This window comes from Nicotiana sylvestris, chromosome 12 (assembly GCF_000393655.2).
Source record: "Nicotiana sylvestris chromosome 12, ASM39365v2, whole genome shotgun sequence".
Classification (NCBI taxonomy): Eukaryota; Viridiplantae; Streptophyta; class Magnoliopsida; order Solanales; family Solanaceae; genus Nicotiana; species Nicotiana sylvestris.
Window position 1 is genome coordinate 69786025 of NC_091068.1, and position 24601 is coordinate 69810625.

Below are 24601 nucleotides of genomic sequence, written 5' to 3' on the forward strand. Positions count from 1 at the left end.
AAAATACATCACGAGAAACTTATAGTGACCATAGCGAGTCCAGAAATCCATCTTCGGGACATCTGAAGCCCGGATCTTCAACTGATGGCACTCCGATCTTAGATCAATCTTTGAGATTTCCCTAAAGATAATCAAACAAATCATCAATATGTAGTAGTGGGTACTTGTTCTTGATAGTAACCTTGTTCAACTGCCTGTAGTCAATGCATATCCTCATAGAACTATCTTTCTTCTGCACAAATAGTAGAGGTGCACCCCAAGGTGACACACTAGGCCTGATGAAACCCTCATTAAGAAACTCCTATAAATGTTCTTTCAACTCTATTGTGACATGTGATATGGTGGAATAAAGATGGGCTAAGTGCACGACACTAAATCAATATTAAAATCAATATCCCAGTCGTGTGGCATGACTGACAGATCTATAGGGAATACATATGAAAACTCCCTCACTACTGGAACTGATTCAACAATAGGAGTATCAGCACTAACATCCTTCACAAAGGCCAAATACACCAAGCACGCCTTCTCAACCATCCATTGAGCGTTCAAATATGAATCACTTTACTAGGAGTGTGATGAAGTGAACCTCTCCACTCCAACCTGTGCAACCTAGCATCGCCAACGTTATAGTCTTAGCTTGACAATCAAGAATAGCATGGTACAGAGATAGCCAATCCATACCCAAAATCTCCTCTAAATCAACCATACTGAGCAATAAAAGATTGACTCTAATCTCCTAACCCCCAATGCTAACCACACACGACCGATATACACGATCCGGCAAAATAGAATCACCCACCGGTATAGACACATAAACAAGCATATCTAAAGAATCACGAGGCATATCCAAGTAATGAGAAAAATAGTATAACACATAAGAGTAAGCGGAACCATGGTCAAATACCACTAAAGTATCCATATGGCACACTGAAACAATACATGTGATCACGGCATTGGAAGAAACTACCTCTATCCTAGAGAGAAATGCATAGCAACGAGTCTGACCAGCGCCTGACTGACCTCCCCCGCTAGGGTGACCCAGAATTGATTGAGCCACGCCCCTAGCTGGTTGTGCAGGTGGTGTAGCTATTGGTGCTAAAATCATAGGCTATGAGCTCTATTGTGGGACCCTACTCACTAGTCTAGGATAATCCCTCTTGAGATAACTCAAGTTTGTACACTCAAAACAACCATTCCTCTGAGGAAGCTCCTGACCCTAATAACCCAAATTATTGCCTATGGAATCCTATGAAGATGGAGCACGGTAAGAACTTTGTGCCAGCAGCACACTGAATGATGATTGAACTGGGCGAGCACTGTATGAACTATGGCTAACTGATGAACCATGAGAAATCTGACGAGCTACCTAAGCAAGCCTAAAAGGACGGCCTTTATTGTAATGTGACTAGTCTCCAGATGAGGCACCACCAAAACCACCTGAACCATAGGGCCTCTTGGCCTCCCTCTCCTCTCACGTGAGCCTGCAAACATGCTCCAACTGCCTAGTAATCTCAACCACCTAGTCAAAACTAAACATCCATCTCCATTTCTTGAGCCAAACTCTAACGTATGCCATATTTGAGGCCATCAATGAACCTCTTGATCTTCTACCTCTCTCAGTGGGAACCAACCATACTACATGACACAAATCTGTGAATCTCATCTCGTACTAGATCACAGTTATATCCCCTTGGTGTAGCTGTTCAAACTCTCTATGCAGCTCCTCTCTGTGAGTCTGTGGGACAAACTTCTCTAAGAAGAGAACTGACAACTGCTGCCATGTACGTGGTATTGCGCTAGCTGGCCTGCCTGAATCATAAGTCTACCACCATTTGTAGGTTGTTCCTGTCAGCTGAAAAGTATTAAAGGCAACTCCACTGGTGTCCATAATACCCTTTGTGCAAAGAATCTGATGACACCGATCTAGAAAACACTGAGCATCCTCTGACTCTACCCCATTGAACTTGGGAGGATCAAGCCTCTTAAATCGCGCAAACCTCTTTTGCTCCTCATCAGTCATAGATAGACCAACCTCGGCCCAATCAGCAATAACTGGTTGAACAGGTAACACCCATGTGTTTGATAAATTGATGTAGCTGCTCTAGTGTATGGGTAGCGAGAGTCTGAGCTCCTCCCCCAGCCTGTAAGGTAGCTGGCGCAATTGGAATCATACCTGCCTAAGACAAGCTCATGCACACGCTTAAAATCTGAGATATGGCCCCCTAAAGACTAGGTATAACAATAGGTATCGCCAGTGTCTGAGTTGTTCCTACCAGCTCAACAGTATTCGGAACCCGCACCTCCACTAGAGCGACCGGTGCTCCACACATGCTGCCCTAGCTATAGTGTCAGTCTCACTTTGGCCTCTACCTCAGCCCCGACCTCTCGTGGCTCTAACTGGTGGTACTGGTGCCTGGTCGCCCGATCCGGCTGAACGTGTCCTCACTATATATGAGAGAATAGAAGAGTAAGGTTCAAACTCGGAATTAATTAAATTTGCACAACAAGAATGCAAGAAAGTGAAGTTTTTCCTAACAGTTCGGTAGCGTCTCGAAGATAAGAACAGACGTCTCCTTACCCAACCGCAAGACTCTACTAAACTTGCCCATGACCCATAGAACCTATGAACCGAGGGCTCTAATACCAACTTGTCATGACCCAAAACCACCAACCGATTCTGATGGCGCCAAACGCACTTGCTAGGAAAGCCGAACATAACAATAATGAATCATACATGCAGAAATAATGAAAACAATACACGTCTATAGCCACCAACATAACATAATAGCGTCGAGACATAACAAATCCCCCAGAACTGGTAGATACAGAGTCATGAGCTCTAAAATGGAAATACAAATCTGAAATGCCAAATATCAGTACTATCTGAATAAAATAAAACATTACAAATGAAAGAGACGCCAAGACTGCGGTCGACATGCAACTCTACCTCGTCTCTCCAAAGATAACTCAGCAACAAGCCTCGGCTATTGGTGGATCGGTCCAATATATGGATCTACACAATTAAGTGTAGAGTCTAGTATGAGTACAACCGATCCTATGTACTCAGCAAGTATCATAACTAACCTCGAAGTGGTAATAGAGGAAATATTTATAAATGATACTCGCTATCCACTTTTACAATTCATAATTCCAACAAGTACAAAATAATAATATGATAAAGTCATGAATCACATATAGAAACCACCTTGGTGCACACAATAACTTAACGTACTTTACTCAGTAAACAATCGAGCATATAAAGAATATATGAAAACAAAATCAGGTAAACAACCAAGGAAATTGCAAGTAAGATGAAATGCAATAACCAAATCAATCACTGGCCAGATTTTCCTTTGAATCTCAATAACCAAACCAAACCACTAATCTAATTTCCTCAAACCGCGTGTACACAATCAAGAAAGAACATAAGAGGGTGACCCTAGGGGATGTATCTATATCCACATGTTGTACGAATAACTCACGTGTTGCACGGACAACTCACGTGCTAATAATATCTACCACACGGACAACTCACGTGCCAATAATATCAGTATCTCAGATTCGAATGGATTACTCACGTGCTGCACTGACAACTTATATGTCAATATCATAATCCGTATAGAGTGGTCACAGTCTTTATATCACAATCCGCCCGGTGTGGTCACATGCTCAATATCACAATTTGGTCGGTGTGGTCACAGGCTCAATGTCACAATCCGCCTGGCATGGTCACAGGCTACCAGTCCAATTTGTATCACACAGAAAGCAGATATACAAGAATACATGTACATGATCAATGAACATCAAATTTCATACTCCTGGACTGGTATAAATAACATGCTAAGGTGTATGCATGTGCAAAGTATGCTATCACAGTACAATCAGGCAAATACATCATGAAAGTAGCAATTATCAAGTTCAATAAGGAGATTAACCTCTATATAACCTCAAACATGGATCACGTAGATCACAACAAGGGTACAAATATAAGAAACATCACAATATTAAGCTTAGCAACCAATTCAAGGCATATCATAGCATAAGCACTACCCCGAGCATGAATAATACCCCGATGCACGCACATAGGTTCAACCCACACATGTGCGCCACCTATAGTACGTAGATATCACAAATAACTCAGGCAACTAGTGCCTTAACCAAGTTTAGGTAAGATACTTACCTCAAGCAAGCAAATTAGTACTCTAAGAAGCACTTCCAGCGCGAATCAACCTCCGAACGGCTCGAATCTAGCCAAAATAACTTAGTACCATCAATAAAAGCCATAGAAAATAATTCTAAATGATAAAGCTAAGATTTAAATTATGCAAAGTTAACCCGGAGCACACACCCCCTAACCCGACTCACTAATTCCGAACACTCATTTTGATATGAGTCCAAACATATGTGTTTCATCCAAATCCAACCTCAATCAACCCTCAAATCATCAAATCTCACTCTCCAAAATCATAGTCCAAACCCCCATATCCCACCTTTAATTCATACAAATTAGGTGTAATAATCTATAGGTAATCAATATCTAACACTAAAATCAAGGAAGGATCACCTACCCCTTCAATTGTGATAAAAATCCCTCCAAAACAGCCAAAAGCCCTCGATATAAAATCTTGTCTAGCACTTCCGCATTTGCGGACACTTAACTACATCTGCGGCTCCGCTTTTGCGGATAGAAGCCCACGTCTGCGATCATCACTCAACACCCGACCTCCCGCTTTTGTGGCCAAACCATTGCATATGCACATATGCATCTACGGTCCTTCATCACAGATGCGACCTTGCACCTGCACCCAGTCTCTAGCTCTGTACGCTTCTGCGGCCCCATGCCCGCACTTGTGGAATTACACATGTGGCCAACCCTTTGCATGTGTGAAAGAACCAGAAATTAGAACTCCAAAAATGTCATCCCAAACCAAAAATGATCTGAAATCATTCCAAAATACACCCAAGGCCCTTAGGACCCCGTCCAACCATACAGACCAACCCCAAAACACCACACAAACCTACTCGAGGCCTCAAATCACACAAAACAACATTAAAACCACGAATCACGCCTCAATTCAAGCCTAAGGAACTAATGAACTTTCAACTTTCAATTCACTTGTCGCACCATATCACACTTAGAATGACCTCAAATTTTGCATGCAAGTCCCAAATGAAAATGGACCTGTTCTAACTTCCAAAATCATAATCCGAACCCAATATCAATAAAGTCAAATCTCGATCAAACCTATTAACCTTCCAAACCTTCTAACTTTCGCTAATTGAAGCCAAAATTACCTCGGAACCTCTAAATCCAAATCCGGACATACGCCTAAGTCCAAAATCACCATACAAAGCTGTTGGAACCATCAAAATACCATTCTGAAGTCGTCTACACAAAAGTCAAACTCTGGTCAACTCTTCAACTAAGGGACCAAGTATCCCAATTCAATACAAAACCTCCTCGAAACCAAAAAAACTATGTCTGCAAGTTACATAGCCATAAATATACATACGTAAAGCATCAAATAGGGAAAACAAGGCTAAAATACTCAAAACGATCCGTCAGGTCGTTATAGATAACCATGAGTCACCAGCTCTAGGGTACGAGTATCTGGAGTCTATGCTTCGCCCCTTGCCTGGGAAGTAGTTGGTACAGTCAGAAATGCCCCAGCCTAAGCCAAACTCTAAAAAACAAATTGACCATGCGGATCAAAGCATCTGGAATAGCTGACGAGACAAATAAACCCTGGGGATCTGAGCTGGTACCTCTGGATCCACTTAATCATGCATCTACTCCTTAAGAGGAGCTACTAGTGGCTCCACAGCAGCTGCACGAGCAGAGGCTCTAGCTGTGGCGCGTCCTCTGCCTCGACCCCGGCCTCTCACTGCCCTAGCTTAGTGTATCGGCGCCTGCTCAGCTACTCTAGACGATCGTGTCCTCACCATCTGTGAGAGAATAGAAAATTTAGGATTCAGACTTAGGGTACAGAGAATGAACAAAAGAGAAGTTTCTTAACAACTCTGTAGCCTCTTGAAGATAAGTACAAACTTCTCCATACTGATCTGCAAGACTCTACTAGACTTTTTCATGACTCGTGAAACCTAATAAACTTAGTGTTCTAATACCAACTTGTCACAACTCCATATCCCACAAAAGTCATGATGGTGTCTAGCACTGCTTTCTACGCAAGCCAGCATTCAATAAGCATGAACAAACTTAAATAATAGAAATAAATAGTCTCAACAGCGGGAAAGAATAACTATTTGTGGAGAGAAAGCATTATGGCCCAAAATCACGAATGTTTGGTAGAAACCATAAAGATACGAACCACTTCAAGTATAACTATTTGCTTGTCCACCAAATGCACTACAGCAAAAATAACTAGTAATAATAATTAGAGGACCATTATTTTAAACCACTATTAATTGCCTTACTTACCTAATTGTTGTAGTTTAGGGGTGCGCAAGTCTGTAACACTATAAAGTGTTAGCATATAAGAGCAGTTGTATTTGTAGAGATTTAGGCTTTTAATGTTTTACTTTTATTTACTAATGTATGTTTTCAACAGGCTATTAATTTGGATCTAGCACATGAAAATTCTTTTCGATAATAGGTCGCAATAAGCTCGAACCTAAGAATTCTACATGTTCTAGTATATTATGATAAAAAAATTTACTATCTCATCTAAAAACTTAAGCCGTTAGAGAGAGTAAAACTTTATTTAATTAATTATTTCTTCAATATTGTGTCCTTTTTGTTTTGTATTGCGGTTTTATTTAGGTGCCTTAGATCAACCGTCAAAAATGAGCAAATCCTTGTATTGATGAGATGAGATTATTCCCCTTAAACGGGATGAGATTGATGTGTTGAAATTATTTCCCTTAATTGGGATGAGATGATTGCTAGCGGAAAGTGATGTCGACCTACATGACATTATGGCGAGACCGCTTAGACAATCGGGCTGAGATTGGACGCCATGTCGCGCGCATAGTGGTGTTGTGACTAGATGTCTTTGAGTAAGATGGCTTAGATGATTAGAATGTGATCGGACTCCATGCTAAAAACAGGATGGTATATCGGTAGTAAAGATCTCCTAACCAAAAGTATTGTTATTTACTTGAAATTATTCTTCTCTTAACTTGACATTGTTAGATTGTTTGAGGCTCTCATTGATTCCATGTTCTTTCTCACTGTATTGTTACTCGTTCTATTGAGAGGATGTTTAGTCTTATATACTAGTATTATTCCATATGTACTAACGTCCATTTTGTCGAGGACGTTACATCTTTAATGGATGCGGGTGGTTTCACAGCAGGCGACATCGATCAGTGATAGCGGTACACCCTCTTCTCAACTGACTTGGTGAGCCACACTTCGTATAGGGGTCTTGTATCGTTTGCCCTTTATGTATATCATTTTGAGGTATTATCGGGACCTTGTTGTAGGCACCATAACACTACTCTTTTGTATTCATAGAGCCTCCGTAGACATAGTATGGGTCGTATCTTAGTTTTGGGAAAGTCAAACTAATGATGTTGTATGTGTATCACCCGTTTCCATTTCTAAACTATAAATGTGTAATGCAATATTTTGGGAAAATATTGAATGAAGTTCTAACTGTAATGAAAATTGTATTGTTCATATAACCTTCTCATTGTCTAATAAAAGGAATGCATCTTCACTCTATTCATGGGTAAGGTCGGGTAGAAATCATTCTAGCTAGCTTGCTTGACCAAGTTATCTCGGTTGAGCGCCGGTCGCACTCTTGAGGTCGGGGCGTGACAGTATCCTCTCGAAGATAAGTACCGATGTCTCAGTATTAATTCACAAGACTCTACTAAACATGCTCATGACCCGCAGAACCTATGAATCAAGAGTTCTGATACCAACTTGTCACGACCAAAAATCACCAACCGATCGTGATGGCGCCAAACGCACTTGCTAGGAAAGTCGAACATAACAATAACAAATCATACTTACAGAAATGATTAAAGTAATACAAGTCTAAAGCCATCAAAATAACATAATATCGTCGAGACATAACAAATCCCGCAGAACTAAAATACAAATCTGAAATGCCAAATAACAATACTATCTAAATGAAACACAACAGTAAAAATGAAAAGAGACACCAAGACTGCGGTCGAGATGCAACTCTACCTCGTCTCTCCGAAGATAACTCAACAACAAGCGTCAGCTACTGGTGGCTCGGTCCAACACCTGGATCTGCACAATTAAGTGCAGGGTGTAGTATGAGTACAACCGACCTCATGTACTCAGCAAGTATCATAACTAACCTCTGTGAGGTAATAGAGGTAATATTTATAAAAGACACTCGCTATCCACTTTTACAATTCATAATTCCAACAAGTACAGAACAATAATATGATAAAGTCATGAATCACAAATAGTAACCACCTTGGTGCACACAATAATTTAACGTACTCTACTCAGTAAACAATCCAGCATATAAAGAAGATAGGCAAACAAATCAGGTAAAAAATCGAGAAAACTGTAAGTAAAGAGAAATGCAATAACCAATTCAAACACTGGCTATATTTTCCTCCGAATCTCAATAACCGAAACAAAGCACTGATCTAATTTCCTCAAACAGTGCGTACACATTCAAGAAAGAACATGAGAGGGAGACCTTAGGGGTATGTATTTATATACACACGATGTACGGATAACTCACATGATTCACAGACAACTCATGTGCTGCACAGACAACTAATATGTCAATAATATCAATATCTCGAATCTGCATTGACAACTCATGTGCTGCACAAATAACTTATATGCCTATATCATAATCCGCCTGGCATGGTCGCAGTCTTTCTATCACAATTCGCCCGGTGTGGTCACGGACTCAATATCACAATTCGCTCGGTGTGGTCACAGGCTCAATATTACAATCCGTCCTGCGTGGTCACAAGTTACTAGTCCAATTTGTATCACACATAAAGCAGATATACAAGAATATATGTACATAATTGTCACACCTCCTTTTTCCGCACCCGCAGGGGGGGCAAGGGAGTTTTTTCCAATTAAAGGACAATCGAAACGGGGTTTGTTTATTTATTTCAGTCGCCACTTGGGAGATTTAGGGTGTCCCAAGTCACCAATTTTAATCCCGAATCGAGGGAAAGAATGACTCCATATTACAGTCTGCGTACCAGAAATCCGGATAAGGAATTCTGTTAACCCGGGAGAAGGTGTTAGGCATTCCCGAGTTCCGTGGTTCTAGCACGGTCGCTCAACTGTTATATTCGGCTTGATTATCTGATTTTATACAAATATGAACTTATGTGCAAATTTTATCTTTTAACCGCTTTATTATTATTGTTTTTAAAAGAAATGTGAACATCGCTTAAAACACGTCTTTGGACTGCGTCACATGAAATGCACCCACAATCTGGAACACGTTTTATTTGATGTTTTGGGACTTGGATATGGGTCGCATAAAATGCACACCCAGGCTTAAGAAAGTAAAATATTAAACACGCCTAAAGAGACTATCGCGTTATTATTTTGGGAAGACCGTGAAATTCGCTAAACGGTCCTTCCGAATTCTAATTAAACCATACATTTTGTGAGGGCCCCGCAATCTATACGTTTTATTTGGCGAGGCTCGTCTCATTTTTATTTTAAAGGAATTTGCAACGTCGTGGACATGCATCTCGACCCGCGTTACAATCAATGTACCCGCTATTTAGAGAGACATTTCAACTCTGTTGAGATTTGGATTTGGGTAACATAAATGTCCACCCGAGTTTAAGAAAATAAATTATTAAAGGCGCGGCTAAAGCAACTAGCGCATTGTTATTTTGGGGAAGGCCGTAAAATTCGCTGAACGGCATGTCCCGAATTCTAATTATTTTAATATATACATTTAGAGGGCCCCGCAACTTGTGCATTTTTTCGAGGCTCGTCTCATTTTTATTAAAGGCGAACCTAAAAAAAACTATGATTTTTTTTTTACCCATGAAGTCATCCGAGGTTAAACTAAAGCAACAATTTTAATAGGGAATAATATCCATGGTAAAATGAAAAAGCAATTCAACCAAAAAAAAAACGACACACAAACAGTTAATAGGAAATCCATATCATTTTTCCATTCCATTTAAACAAATATCACAAATTTGGAAATATGTATGCACCTGTTTGAAGCAAGAACAACAACCAAACTGGACCGACAACTATCGGAAACCTCTCCAACGACGGAACCTCGATGTCGAGCTCAACGATATCAGACCGGAAACCACGAGCACAACCCGACGACGACCTCAGACGGACTGCGCGAGGATAGCGAAGAAACAGCGGCAGCTGGGCATGCTAACGGCGACTGGTTCGTTGCTGGGGAAGGAGGCGAGCTGGGGTTTGGTTGATTGGTTGTCGACTGGTTTGATGGAGCTAGGAGGAGGAGGAGTGGTCGTGGGCTTTGTTGGTTCAGCAGGTGTGGTCGACGCGAGGAAGATGAAGCAGAAAGGGGTCGTTTGGATGCGAGGAAAGATCAGCTACACGTTGCTTGCCGGGCTGAGGGGATAGGGACAGTGACGGGTGGTGGAGTTGGGACTGGGTTTTCTTTGTTCCTTCTTCTTTTGAGGAAGAAGACGACAAACAGTGGTCGCCAGACTGGTTTGGCAGAGCTTGGGAGGAGACGGGGTGGTCGCTTGGGCGTGCGGGAGTCAGACGCATGTGGTTTGTTGGTGGTTTTGGACGTGAGGCTGGTGGGTTCAAGCGTTGGGGGGTCGTTAACGGGGGTGGAAGGGTCGTGGTGCAGGTGGTTTCATGGGGTAGGGTTCTGTTAGGTTTTGTTTCTGTTTTTCAAAAGGAGGAGGAAGATCAACAGTGCTCCTCCTCCAAAATCTTCTCCTTGTGTCTTGGCCTTGTCCGTGTATTTGATACCCAATGCCAAGAAAAATGAGCCCCACGCGTGGTGGGGTTCAAGACTTGTGTTCCCCACGCGTGGTGGGGTTCTCCGTGTACGGTGTTCCGTCCGTGTTCCCCACGTGTGGTGAACTCGGACTATTATGGGCTAGGTCCGAAAATTAGGCCTAAAAACGGGTAAGTTTAAACCCAAATTTTATTCTTTTGCCCGGATCCGAGAGTAAGAATACGACGTTGCTTAAATAGTCCTAGGTAAACAAAATAGCTACCAAAATAAGACTAATATTTAACAAAACTATATCTTTCTTTTTTTTTAATATTTTTTCAAGATTTAAAATAGCTACAAATATTAATAAAACTATATTTTTTGTAATTTTCGTTTTTATATAAAGATAAAATATAAAGTAATATTTTTGTATTTTTTCAAAAATTAAAATGACTTCAAAACATTAATAGAACTATATATTTTTGGTAATTTTCGAAATTATATAAAGTACAAAAATAAAGTGCAATTTTGTATTTTTTCAAGTTTATGATAAATACATAAACTAAAATTTATATACATATATTTTTTCTAATTTTTCTTTTTGCAACGAAATAAAGTAAAAATAGTCAAAATGGCTATATTAGACCCAATTTCACATATTCACGCTAAAAATGTGAAAATTCTCGGGGAGGGTCAAAAATCAGGTGTCTACAGCTGCCCTCTTTGACTGGAAACACGAAGAGTTTTCCGACAAAGAACGACTAGACATGTTTTTGACCCGACCATTACTTGGACGGGCTATACTAAGGAAAGGGAGGGAATGTGACCGAGCCCTGGTATCTGAGCTGCCTACATATCCTTGGTTATACAGGAATCAGGCCACGTGTAGTTCGGAAATGAGAGAGATGGTAGAGTGTACCGAGGTGGAGAGCCGATCGAGGTGCCGTTCCGTTGAGGTTCCGGTCCGCGGTCCTGTCATTACATCAAAAATGAAAAGGAGAAAGGTTAACTAAACCTATCCGCTGCTAGTTACAAGGATTCATATCTATAAGTCTTCTGAAACTTGATCTTGAGTCTTGAATGGTGCTTCATACAGACTTTGAATTTGAACCTTGACACTTGCTAGTTGTAGGTGCTAGTTCTTGAGCAGACCACATCTGTTCTCCACTTCCGTACTTTGGGTTCTTTTTCTTTTTCTCTTTCTTTTTCTATGCTTGCTCTTCTTCTTTTTTTTTCTCTTCTTGTTTTTTGTTTTTTGTGACCAGCTTTTGTTGGTCATCCCAGACTGTTGACCCGCATTCTTGAGGCGAGCTTCTACTATTTCTAACTTGGATTGAATGCTGGGGATTTCTGTTGCAACCTTCTGCTTTCCAGTGGGTCACTGCGTGATCTTGAAAAATGTTCCTCTGTTCTACAGGCAGACTCCTGACTTCTTCGATCTTCGACATACAACAACCTCAGTTCTACAGGCGGGTCCCTGACAACCAAAACAAACAAAACAAACAAAATTTCCTAACCAGTTTGTACTGGGAATATTTGTGAGTCGTTAGCAAAATTGTAACTCATTTACACTACTGATGCAATAATGAGAGTAAACTAAAGACTAGACTAGGATGTGCATCTCCTACGAGTAAAACCAAAAACTCTTGCTAGCAAATGCGTCTGCTAAAATAAAACCTCAATGACTCAAACTAGAAAGTGATTCTTCTATGGTTGAATCGGAATGAGCTAAACTAGGAAGTGCGTCTCCTAAGGGTGAAAACTTCAGCGACTAGAACGAAGAAGTGCGTCTACTATGAATAAAAATCTCAATTCTGGAAGTGCGACTCCTGAAATAAAGTATAACCTGAAAAAGCCAAACTAGGAAGTGCGTCTCCTAAAGCAAAAGTATAACCTGAGCGAACCAGACTAGGAAGTGTGTCTCCTAATAATGAAAACTTAATTCAGGAAGTGTGTTTCCTGTGCATGAAATTAAACTTAGGAAGTGCGTCTCCTAGGGGTAAAATAGTCTTAGGAAGTGCGTCTCCTATGGGTGAAACCTTAATGATTTTGAACTAGGAAGTGTGTCTCCTATGAATGAAAATAATTTAGGAAGTGCGTCTCCTATGCGTGAAATCTTAATTTAGGAAGTGTGTCTCCTATTGGTAAAACTAAACTTAGGAAGTGCGTCTCCTATGAGTAAAATGAACTTAGGAAGTGCGTCTCCTATGGGGTAAAAGTAAACTTAGGAAGTGTGTCTCCTATGGGTGAAACTAACTTAGGATGTGCGTCTCCTATTGGGTACAATAAACTTAGGAAGTGCGTCTCATATTGGGAAAACTAACTTAGGAAGTGCGTCTCCTATTGGGAAAAACTAAACTTAGGAAGTGCGTCTCCTATGGGTAAAATGAACTTAGGAAGTGCGTCTCCTATTGGTGAAACTTAATCTTAGGAAGTGCGTCTCCTATTGGTGAAACTAAACTTAGGAAGTGCGTCTCCTATTGGTGAAACTTAATCTTAGGAAGTGCGTCTCCTATTGGTGAAACTAAACTTAGGAAGTGTGTCTCCTATTGGTGAAACTTAACTTAGGAAGTGCGTCTCCTCTTGGTGAAACTTACTTAGGATGTGCGTCTCCTCTTGGTGAAACTAACTTAGGATGTGCGTCTCCTCTTGGTGAAACTTACTTAGGATGTGCGTCTCCTGTTGGTGAAACTAACTTAGGATGTGCGTCTCCTCTTGGTGAAACTTACTTAGGATGTGCGTCTCCTCTTGGTGAAACTAACTTAGGATGTGCGTCTCCTCTTGGTGAAACTTACTTAGGATGTGCGTCTCCTGTTGGTGAAACTAACTTAGGATGTGCGTCTCCTCTTGGTGAAACTTACTTAGGATGTGCGTCTCCTCTTGGTGAAACTAACTTAGGATGTGTGTCTCCTCTTGGTGAAACTTACTTAGGATGTGCGTCTCCTGTTGGTGAAACTAACTTAGGATGTGCGTCTCCTCTTGGTGAAACTTACTTAGGATGTGTGTCTCCTGTTGGTGAAACTAACTTAGGATGTGCGTCTCCTCTTGGTGAAACTAACTTAGGATGTGCGTCTCCTCTTGGTGAAACTTACTTAGGATGTGCGTCTCCTGTTGGTGAAACTAACTTAGGATGTGTGTCTCCTCTTGGTGAAACTTACTTAGGATGTGCGTTTCCTGTTGGTGAAACTAACTTAGGATGTGTGTCTCCTCTTGGTGAAACTAACTTAGGATGTGCGTCTCCTGTTGGTGAAACTAACTTAGGAGGAAATACATCTCCTATGGGTAAAGACGAACTTAGGAGGAAATGCATCTCCTATGGGTGAAACTAAAACAAACTTAGGAGGAAATGCATCTCCTATGGGTAAAAATAAAACTTAGGAGGAAATGCCTCTCCTATGGGTGAAACTAAACAAACTTAGGAGGAAATGCATCTCCTATGGGTAAAAATAAACTTTAGGAGGAAATACATCTCCTATGGGTAAAAAACAAACTTAGGAGGAAATGCATCTCCTATGGGTGAAACTAAAACAAACTTAGGAGGAAATGCATCTCCTATGGGTGAAACTAAAACAAACTTAGGAGGAAATGCATCTCCTATGGGTAAAGACGTGGAATGTATTCCCTTGTTATACAGGTGGACGCCTAATGGTAAAGACACAAAATGTATTCCCTTGTTATACAGGTGGGCGCCTAAAATATGAAATGCACAGACAAAAAGTATTCCTCTCGTTATTCAGGTGGGTGCCTGTCTAAACTAAGACATAAAAGTATTCCTCTCGTTATTCAGGTGGGCGCCTGTTGGTAAAGACATGAAATGTATTCCCTTGTTATACAGGTGGGCGCCTAATGGTAAAGACATGAAAAATGATAGGCCCGCATTATACTGGTGGGTGATCTAGAATATGAAATGAACAGACAAAAATGTATTCCCGCATTATACTGGTGGGTGACCTAGAACAGAAATGAAAAGACAGAAATGTATTCCTCTCGTTATTCAGGTGGGCGCCTGTCTTCAACAACAACTTTGAAAATAAAATCCAATTTGAGGGCGGATGAACCCGACATATCCTATTTGAGGGCGGATGAACCCGAACTATCCTATTCGAGGGAGGATGAACCTGACATATCCTATTCGAGGGCGGATGAACCTGAAATATCCTATTCGAGGGCGGATGAACCCAACATATCCTATTTGAGGGCGGATGAACCCAACATATCCTGTTTTGAGGGCAGATGATCCCGACATATCCTGTTTTGAGGGCGGATGAACCCAACATATCCTGTTTTGAGGGCGGATGATCCCAACATATCCTGTTTTGAGGGCGGATGAACCCAACATATCCTGTTTTGAGGGCGGATGATCCCGACATATCCTGTTTTGAGGGCATATGAACCCGACATATCCTATTCGAGGGCGGATGATCCCGACGTATCCTGTTTTGAGGGCGAATGAACCCGACGTATCCTATTCGAGGGCGGATGAACCCGACGTATCCTATTTTGAGGGCGGATGAACCCAGCATATCCTATTCGAGGGAGGATGAACCCGACATATCCTGTTCGAGGGCGGATGAACCCGACATATCCTGTTCGAGGGCGGATGAACCCGACATATCCTGTTTTGAGGGCGGTTGAACCCGACATATCCTGTTTTGAGGGCGGATGAACCCAGCATATCCTGTTTTGAGGGCGAATGAACCCATCATATCCTATTTGAGGGTGGATGAACCCAACATATCCTGTTTTGAGGGCGGATGAACCCAACATATCCTATTTGAGGGTGGATGAACCCAACCTATCCTATTCGAGGGCGGAAGAACCCATCATATCCTTTTTTGAGGGCGGATGAACCCAGCATATCTTGTTTTCAGGGCGGATGAACCCAGCATATCCTGTTTTGAGGGCGGATGAACCCAGCATATCCTATTTGGAGGGCGGATGAACCCGGCCAATCCTATTCGAGGGAGGATGAACCCGACATATCATATTTGAGGGCGGATAAACCCGAAATATCCTTAAGACTTGAAAATGTCTTACCTCGAATACTTGCTGGGGATTGGGATGAATTTTCCCTTTCTACCTTCCCCATTTTATTTTTATTTTTTATTATTATTCTTTTTTTTTATCATTATTATTATTAGCTTCTTCCTTTGAAGACTAACCGCTGAGGATACCAATTTTCACCAAACTTGGGTTGGTCTTTCAGAAAATTTTCTAAATGAAAAGAAAATTTTCTGCCCCAGTTTGATAATTTCTTTTGTGGCATGCATTTTTGGCATCAATGCCATTTCCTTTACCTGTTTCAAATCAAACAAAACGCGGTGGTTGGTTGTGATACTCCCACTGGGATGGTTTTCCCTTTATCCTTCCTTGCTCTGCGTTCCACAACTTGTCGGGGATGATATTATGTGCTGGGGATAATCCCTTCCTGCTGGGGATATCCCTCTTCTTTTGTGACATAGCTCGGAAACTGGCATTTCCCCAACCTTTTAGTCTAGTATGAATTTCCCAAATCATGCTCATTGCTCTTCTTGATTTGCCCACGGGCTTTGGCCTTGAGGTTTATAACCTTTGATTTTGGCAAGGGCATCCCTCTTGACACTTGTCAATCTTTTTGTCAATTCCCTTTTGCTGGGGATATCTCTTTTGACACTGGCCTCGCGTTTGTTCCTTGCTGACTATACCACTTGGATGTACTAGTCAGATCTCATCTTGCATATTTGGAAAGCTGATGGCATATTTTGAAGTCAGTTCACACTTGTTCTGACCAAACTGACTCTATTGGGGATTTTGCTATGAAAGGAAAAAGATAAAAGGGGACAGAATAAAAAGACAAAGGAAAAAGATGACTCTTTATCAAAAGAAACTATAAATAAAAACCTATCAAATGCAGATACCGACTCTAATGGTCATGACATGCACATGTGGCCTATCCTCTACCGCTAATCATCTTTCAAGATCTTCAATTGGCAATTCCCCCTCTGATTCTCAATCTTATTCGACTTGTAGTGCCCAAAGGGTTTTCACTATTAAGTCTCTCTCATTATGACTTTTCTCTCAGCTTTCATCGCCTTATGGTGCCTGCGAAGGTTTTCACCGATAAGACTCTCTCATTTATATCACTTTCCAGCTGGGGATTCGGAGTGTTGCCGGTATGACTCTTTCGGCCGGGGATTAGAGTCATTTCCGCTGTGGAATAGAATGTTAGGTTCGCCGGTAAGACTCTTCATATGTCTGACTTGGCGTCTTTTGAAGACTGATCAAAAGGTCTTTCTTTGGACCGTAATGTGGGTTTTTGGATAGGGCTAGGAAGAAGGGTATTAAAGGCTCAAAAGTGCGTCGATTTTGGGTTATTAACTACAACCTTCGGAACTAGATTTATTTACAACAAACGCAACATTTGCCCCAGTTTCTTGCTTGGGGATATTTTAATTGATTTTTTTTTTTCAAAACTATGACCAAGTCGTGAAGCGTCTGCGTATCCTCTTTGAGGAATCAGGTCAAACGTAGTTCCTAATTCCTCTTTTTTCATTTGACTTTCCCTTTTTTGTTATCATTTCTCTTTTCTTTTCTTTTCTTTTCTTTTTTTTTTCGTTTAGTTGTTTTCTTTTCTTCCATTTTTTTTCGTTGCTACTGATTCAGAACGAGGGGTATGAAAGAAAATAAATAAGGCTCAAAAGGGGTAACGAAGGATAAAGTGTTTAGGTAGCAGAACAAAATGTCTTCGTCATTCCAGTCTTCAAAACATGCCAAGTGCAAACAACACAATTTAAATTTGTAGTCTCTTCTGATGGTGCTGGACCTGACAATTATATTCAACATCTGTTTGTTCATTTGTCACTTCTAAAGCACCGTTGGGCGACACTCTCATTCTCATTATTATGAACGACCCTCATGCCAATTTGGCGAATCTTTGCTTTTTAACGGTTTTCTTTGTGTTTAACTTACCCCAGTTCCACATGACTCGGGATCCCAATAATCTCAAACCGTTCTTATTTCCTTTAAATGCTTTGATCACCTTCCCAGGGTTTTATGATTAACTTTAAGATTAGGCCCAAACTGTGTGCGCATGTCATGTCACTAGAATCGACGTTGAATAAAATGATAAAAGGACTAAACAAAAGAAAATTGGAAATAATAAAAGACCGGATTTTGCATTAGACTACCGGTGAAATGGTTTGAATAACAAAAGAAAACAAACCAGAACAAAATCCTAAACAACCCTGACAAAACTTAAACAGGCCGCTATGACAAAATCCTAAAACAAACTGGACAAGACAATATCCGACTTATAACCCTAATAATCCGAACAACATAAATGTCAACAAAATAAGCCACCACAAGCTTCTCTCTTGTTAACCAAGGAACAGAGCGTCCTTCCACTTTATCAAGACTGGCATCTTAGCCACTGAGCTTTGCATCGATACTGCCAAGACCATTACCAGCCTCAACATCATCAACCTCCGTCGACAAGTTCTCGATAGGGTTCGAGTGCTCCATGTCACTGTTATTGATCGCAATCCGCCCTTCTTGGATCATTTTCTCTACTTTCCTTCTCAAATTATGACAACTCTCAATGTTGTGCCCTATGCCATTGGAATGGTATGCGCATTGCGCTGCAGGATCAAAGTTCCTTGAAAGTGGATTTGGAGTACATGCGGGGAGTGGCTCAATCAAGCCAGCATGCCTTAGCCTTCCAAACAGATTGGCATAAGATACTCCGATAGGGGTGAGAGCCTTTCCTCGTTTCAACAACCTCTTCATTCTTGCATGTTGACAAGGCCGGAAACCTGATCCAGATGGCTTTTGGTAGGCTTGTATGGGTGGGTAGGCATTTTGTGGAGCCGGGTACCTGGAAAGTGGAGTATGGCTTCTAAGGTCACGGGGAAAGAAGTTGTGTTGGGGAGCGGAGAAGCATTGAGGAGTGATGGAGCTACTCGGGTAGCGGGGAAAACTGCCATAAGCGGGTTGGGATGGTGAGTACGGGGGATCTTCCGTTATGGTGTTGGGTGCTTGGGAAATGACAGAGTTCAAGAGGCTTGGCGGTGGAGGGGGTGGTGCTTTTCCAGTTATACATGCCTGATACATGTCTGCCACATGCTGTCTCAGCATTTTTACTTCTTCCACCAACCCGTTGTTCCGTTCGACCTATTGTTGTCGGTCATTAGTACCGACCCACTCGGTTCTACGGTTTGAGCCATTGTCCTTTGACTTTGCTTTGCAGGGAGGAGTTACCACAACCAACCACTTTTCTATATATGAACACAGCAAAGGGAAGCCATCACGTTAGTGTTAGGGCATTTGACAGACAATCATATGTAAGAAATACAATGCACCTAAGCAGTTAGACAATTGTGCCCCTCTGAAAATCCTCCCACACTTTCCTTTATTTATTTATTTATTATTATTATTATTATATTTTTTGTTTTTTTTTGTTTTATGGTGGCGGTCGAATCTTATGGAGATTGCCTACGTATCATGACCCCGCATGAATCAGACCGTGCGTAGTTCGGACAAAATGAAAGGTAACAGCAATGAAACATTTTTTTTTATCAATTTTCATAATAAAACAAACTGGGTTTCAAAGGGTTGAAAGATGACCAACAAACTCGAAAATCAAGCAACCCACATATTCTAAACAAAAGATTTACAAACTTCAAAATAAATGGCCAGTTTCTTTCCCCGTTTGCCAAATGCAACCAAACGGTTATTTTTTGCAAATATGGCTCCTTCCAAATTTCTCATAAATTTTGAGGCCGGGGGAGGATTATTTTATGACACTTTACAAACTTGTCCGTTCTTTTACGAAAAATAACCTTTCGACAACTTAAAGATACTCTAACGCTATTTCGGCAAGAACGGTTTTAAGGCGCGGCCGAAGCTGGCTCGGCTTATTATGACAAAAATTCAAACGGTATTCACCTGACCGCTGACTCTTTATTTTTATTTTTTCAAATTACAATAAAAACCTTGTGTTGCAAACGCGGCCCTTCAGCGCCTCGGGGACGAAGATTTATAGGGCTGTGTGGGTCAACTAGACCAAAAATCCTAAAAACATGACCCAAAAGGTGGTTGTTTATGCAAAGTCAGCCTTCCGGCGTCCTTTTCGGGAACATTCGGCTATTTATGACAACACAACATCACCTGACTTATTTATGACTCTTTTTATCATTTTTCGAATTTAGAAAAGTCAATATTGCAAACACGGCCTTTCCTTGTCTCAGGGACGAGGATTTTTAAGGCTGTGTGGGTCAACTGGACCAAATCTTAAAAATGACCCGAAGGTGGCTGTTTATGCAAAGTCAGCCTTCCGGCGTCCCTTTCGGGAACATTCGGCTATGTTTTGACAAAACAACGTCACCCGACTTCTTTATGACAAAAATCAAAATTTGACATGCTTTTTTATTATTATTATTATTATTATTATTATTTATTTGTTTTTGGCTATTTTAGCAAAAGGTGGGGTTGGACCCGATGAGGGTTGCCTACGTATCTCACATCCGGTGAGAATCAGATCCGCGTAGTTCGGGCAAATAAACTATTTTTGAGAAGACCCTTTTCCATTTTCTATTCTTTTTTTTTATATAACAAACAAACAAACTATTATTTTTCATTCATAACAAACAAACTAACTAACGTAAAACATAAAACATTCCTTCTTTTTTCATTTGTTTTTCTTATTCTAAAGAAAAAGAAAATGTTTTTTTTTTGGAATTTTTACCTTTAATAAAAGAAATGCTTAAAAAAATATTTTTTTAATTTTGAATTTTTAAAGAAGAATCAAAATATTTTCGGATATTTTTTTTAAAAAAAAAAAATATTTTTTGAATTTTGAATTTTCTTTTGATTTTTTTTTTTGATTATATATATATTTATTTTGGAACAAATAATAAAATCACGTTCAACGCCCGACTCTTTTTATTTTTATTTTTGGTATTTTCATAGACAAACAAAATAAAATAAAACATTTTAAAAACCAGACTCTTTTTTCATTTTCATTTTCATGGCAAAACAAACTATTTTCTTTTCTATATTTTTTGAAAAAAACAAGTCAGAACAATGATGATTTTTTTTCTCTATTTTTCCTTTGCTTTTAATATAACAAACTAATAAGACATTTATTTTTTCATTTTCTCAAAATTTCGGCAGAGTTTCGATACTACTCGGACATTGGTTTTTTTCTTCTTCTAAAAATAAGTAATTATATCTCTACACTGTCATTTTTTCACGATTTTCTAATTTGTGGAAAATGATGACAACATACAAAATCTTTTGAATTTTCATGCTTTTTTTTTTAATATATATGTATTTTTTATTTTTTATATTTATTATTATTTTTCAAAAAGGGTGGCATGGGAAACATAAGGATTTTCAAGACATCTTGGATTCCGCAGATGTTCCCCATGCGCTTTTCCCAAAATATGAAGCGTGGGGGACATAGGGAATTCCAAGACTTCTTGGATTCCACAAATGTTCCCCATGTGTTTTTCCCAAAAATGAAGCATGGGGGACATGTGGAATACCAAGGCTTCTTGAATTCCACAATGTTCCCCATGTGCTTAATTAACATAATAGCATGCTTATCTAAAAAAATCGTGCAACTTTCTTATTTAACGTGATCAGCATGATAAGGAGTGTCATTTGTCCGCAAATATCATTGATCCGCCAAATGACCCATTCACCCTTGAATAAATACAACATGTAGCACATAGGATGCCATAAGATGGTCTATTATTTTCAGGTTGTTTGTCCTAGACGGACTCAACCCCTGTGTTGAGTCCCCTAAGTCAAATGCACATGATGCAAATAAACGTTCCTACTAGGGATCCGGCATGAAGCTGAGTTATTCTAAGTTCATAACCTGGGTATTTGTTCTAGACCTGGCTTACCCGAGCGGACAACTCGAGCCGAGGATGGGAGCTGTGTACCGGTAACCAAAGGGCCATCCGGTTTTGCAACTCCGCCGAGTCCTCGTTCTATTTTGGTATATGACACTAACAGAAAGAAGTCACGACCAGCGTGCACTCCTCAAGAGAGAGAAGAGAGGGGTTTCGACACAGTTTATATATACAGTCCAAATAGTATCAAAGCGGTAAAAGCAGCATTTAGCACAATAGGCTCAAACATGTAAAAATCAGACAAAACCAAATATAACAATTTATCTAAGCTCGAATTTCTAACCCTGAACCAGTGGTTCTGGGTCTAATCCCCAGCAGAGTCGTCAGAGCTGTCATACCTCCTTTTTCCGCACCCGCAGGGGGGGCAAGGGAGTTTTTTCCAATTAAAGGACAATCGAAACGGGGTTTGTTTATTTATTTCAGAGTCGCCACTTAGGAGATTTAGGGTGTCCCAAGTCACCAATTTTAATCCCAAATCGAGGAAAAGAATGACTCCATATTACAGTCTGCGTACCAGAAATTCGGATAAGGAATTCTGTTAACCCGGGAGAAGGTGTTAGGCATTCCCGAGTTCCGTGGTTCTAGCACGGTCGCTCAACTGTTATATTCGGCTTGATTATCTGATTTTATACAAATATGAACTTATGTGCAAATTTTATCTTTTAACCGCTTTATTATTATTGTTTTTAAAAGAAATGTGAACATCGCTTAAAACACGTCTTTGGACTGCGTCACATGAAATGCACCCACAATCCGGAACACGTTTTATTTGATGTTTTGGGATTTGGATTCGGGTCGCATGAAATGCACACCCAGGCTTAAGAAAGTAAAATATTAAACACGCGCCTAAAGAGACTATCGCGTTATTATTTTGGGAAGACCGTGAAATTCGCTAAACGGTCCTTCCGAATTCTAATTAAACCATACATTTTGTGAGGGCCCCGCAATCTATACGTTTTATTTGGCGAGGCTCGTCTCATTTTTATTTTAAAGGAATTTGCAACGTCGTGGACATGCATCTCGACCCGCGTTACAATCAATGTACACGCGATTTAGAAACGCATTTCAACTCCATTGAGATTTGGATTTGGGTCACATAAATGTGCACCCGAGTTTAAGAAAATAAATTATTAAAGGCACGCCTAAAGCAACTAGCGCATTGTTATTTTGGGGAAGGCCGTAAAATTCGCTGAACGGCATGTCCCGAATTCTAATTATTTTAATATATACATTTAGAGGGCCCCGCAACTTGTGCATTTTTTCGAGGCTCATCTCATTTTTATTAAAGGCGAACCTAAAAAAAACTATGATTTTTTTTAACCCATGAAGTCATCCGAGGTTAAACTAAAGCAACAATTTTAATAGGGAATAATATCCATGGTAAAATGAAAAAGCAATTCAACCAAAAAGAAAACGACACACAAACAGTTAATAGGAAATCCATATCATGTTTCCATTCCATTTAAACAAATATCACAAATTTGGAAATATGTATGCACCTGTTTGAAGCAAGAACAACAACCAAACTAGACCGACAACTATCGGAAACCTCTCCAACGACGGAACCTCGATGTCGATCTCAACGATATCAGACCGGAAACCACGAGCACAACCCGACGACGACCTCAGATGGACTGCGCGAGGATAGCGAAGAAACAGCGGAAGCTGGGCATGCTAACGGCGACTGGTTCGTTGCTGGGGAAGGAGGCGAGCTGGGGTTTGGTTGATTGGTTGTCGATTGGTTTGATGGAGCTAGGAGGAGGAGGAGTGGTCGTGGGCTTTGTTGGTTCAGCAGGTGTGGTCGACGCGAGGAAGATGAAGCAGAAAGGGGTCGTTTGGATGCAAGGAAAGATCAGCTACACGTTGCTTGCCGGGCTGAGGGGATAGGGACAGTGACGGGTGGTGGAGTTGGGACTGGGTTTTCTTTGCTCCTTCTTCTTTTGAGGAAGAAGACGACGAACAGTGGTCGCCGGACTGGTTTGGCGGAGCTTGGGAGGAGACGGGGTGGTCGCTTGGGCGTGAGGGAGTCGTACGCAGGTGGTTTGTTGGTGGTTTTGGACGTGAGGCTGGTGGGTTCAAGCGTTGGGGGGTCGTTAACGGGGGTGGAAGGGTCGTGGTGCAGGTGGTTTCATGGGGTAGGGTTCTGTTAGGTTTTGTTTCTGTTTTTCAAAAGGAGGAGGAAGATCAACAGTGCTCCTCCTCCAAAATCTTCTCCTTGTGCCTTGGCCTTGTCCGTGTATTTGATACCCAATGCCAAGAAAAATGAGCCCCACGCGTGGTGGGGTTCCCCGTGTACGGTGTTCCGTCCGTGTTCCCCACGTGTGGTGGACTCGGATTATTATGGGTTAGGTCCGAAAATTAGGCCTAAAAGCGGGTAAGTTTAAACCCAAATTTTATTCTTTTGCCCGGATCCGAGAGTAAGAACACGACGTTGCTTAACTAGTCCTAGGTAAGCAAAATAGCTACCAAAATAAGACTAATATTTAACAAAACTATATCTTTTTTTTTTTTAATATTTTTTCAAGATTTAAAATAGCTACAAATATTAATAAAACTATATTTTTTGTAATTTTCTTTTTTATATAAAGATAAAATATAAAGTAATATTTTTGTATTTTTTCAAAAATTAAAATGACTTCAAAACATTAATAGAACTATATATTTTTGGTAATTTTCGAAATTATATAAAGTACAAAAATAAAGTGCAATTTTGTATTTTTTCAAGTTTATGATAAATACATAAACTAAAATTTATATACATATATTTTTTGTAATTTTTCTTTTTGCAACGAAATAAAGTAAAAATAGTCAAAATGGCTATAT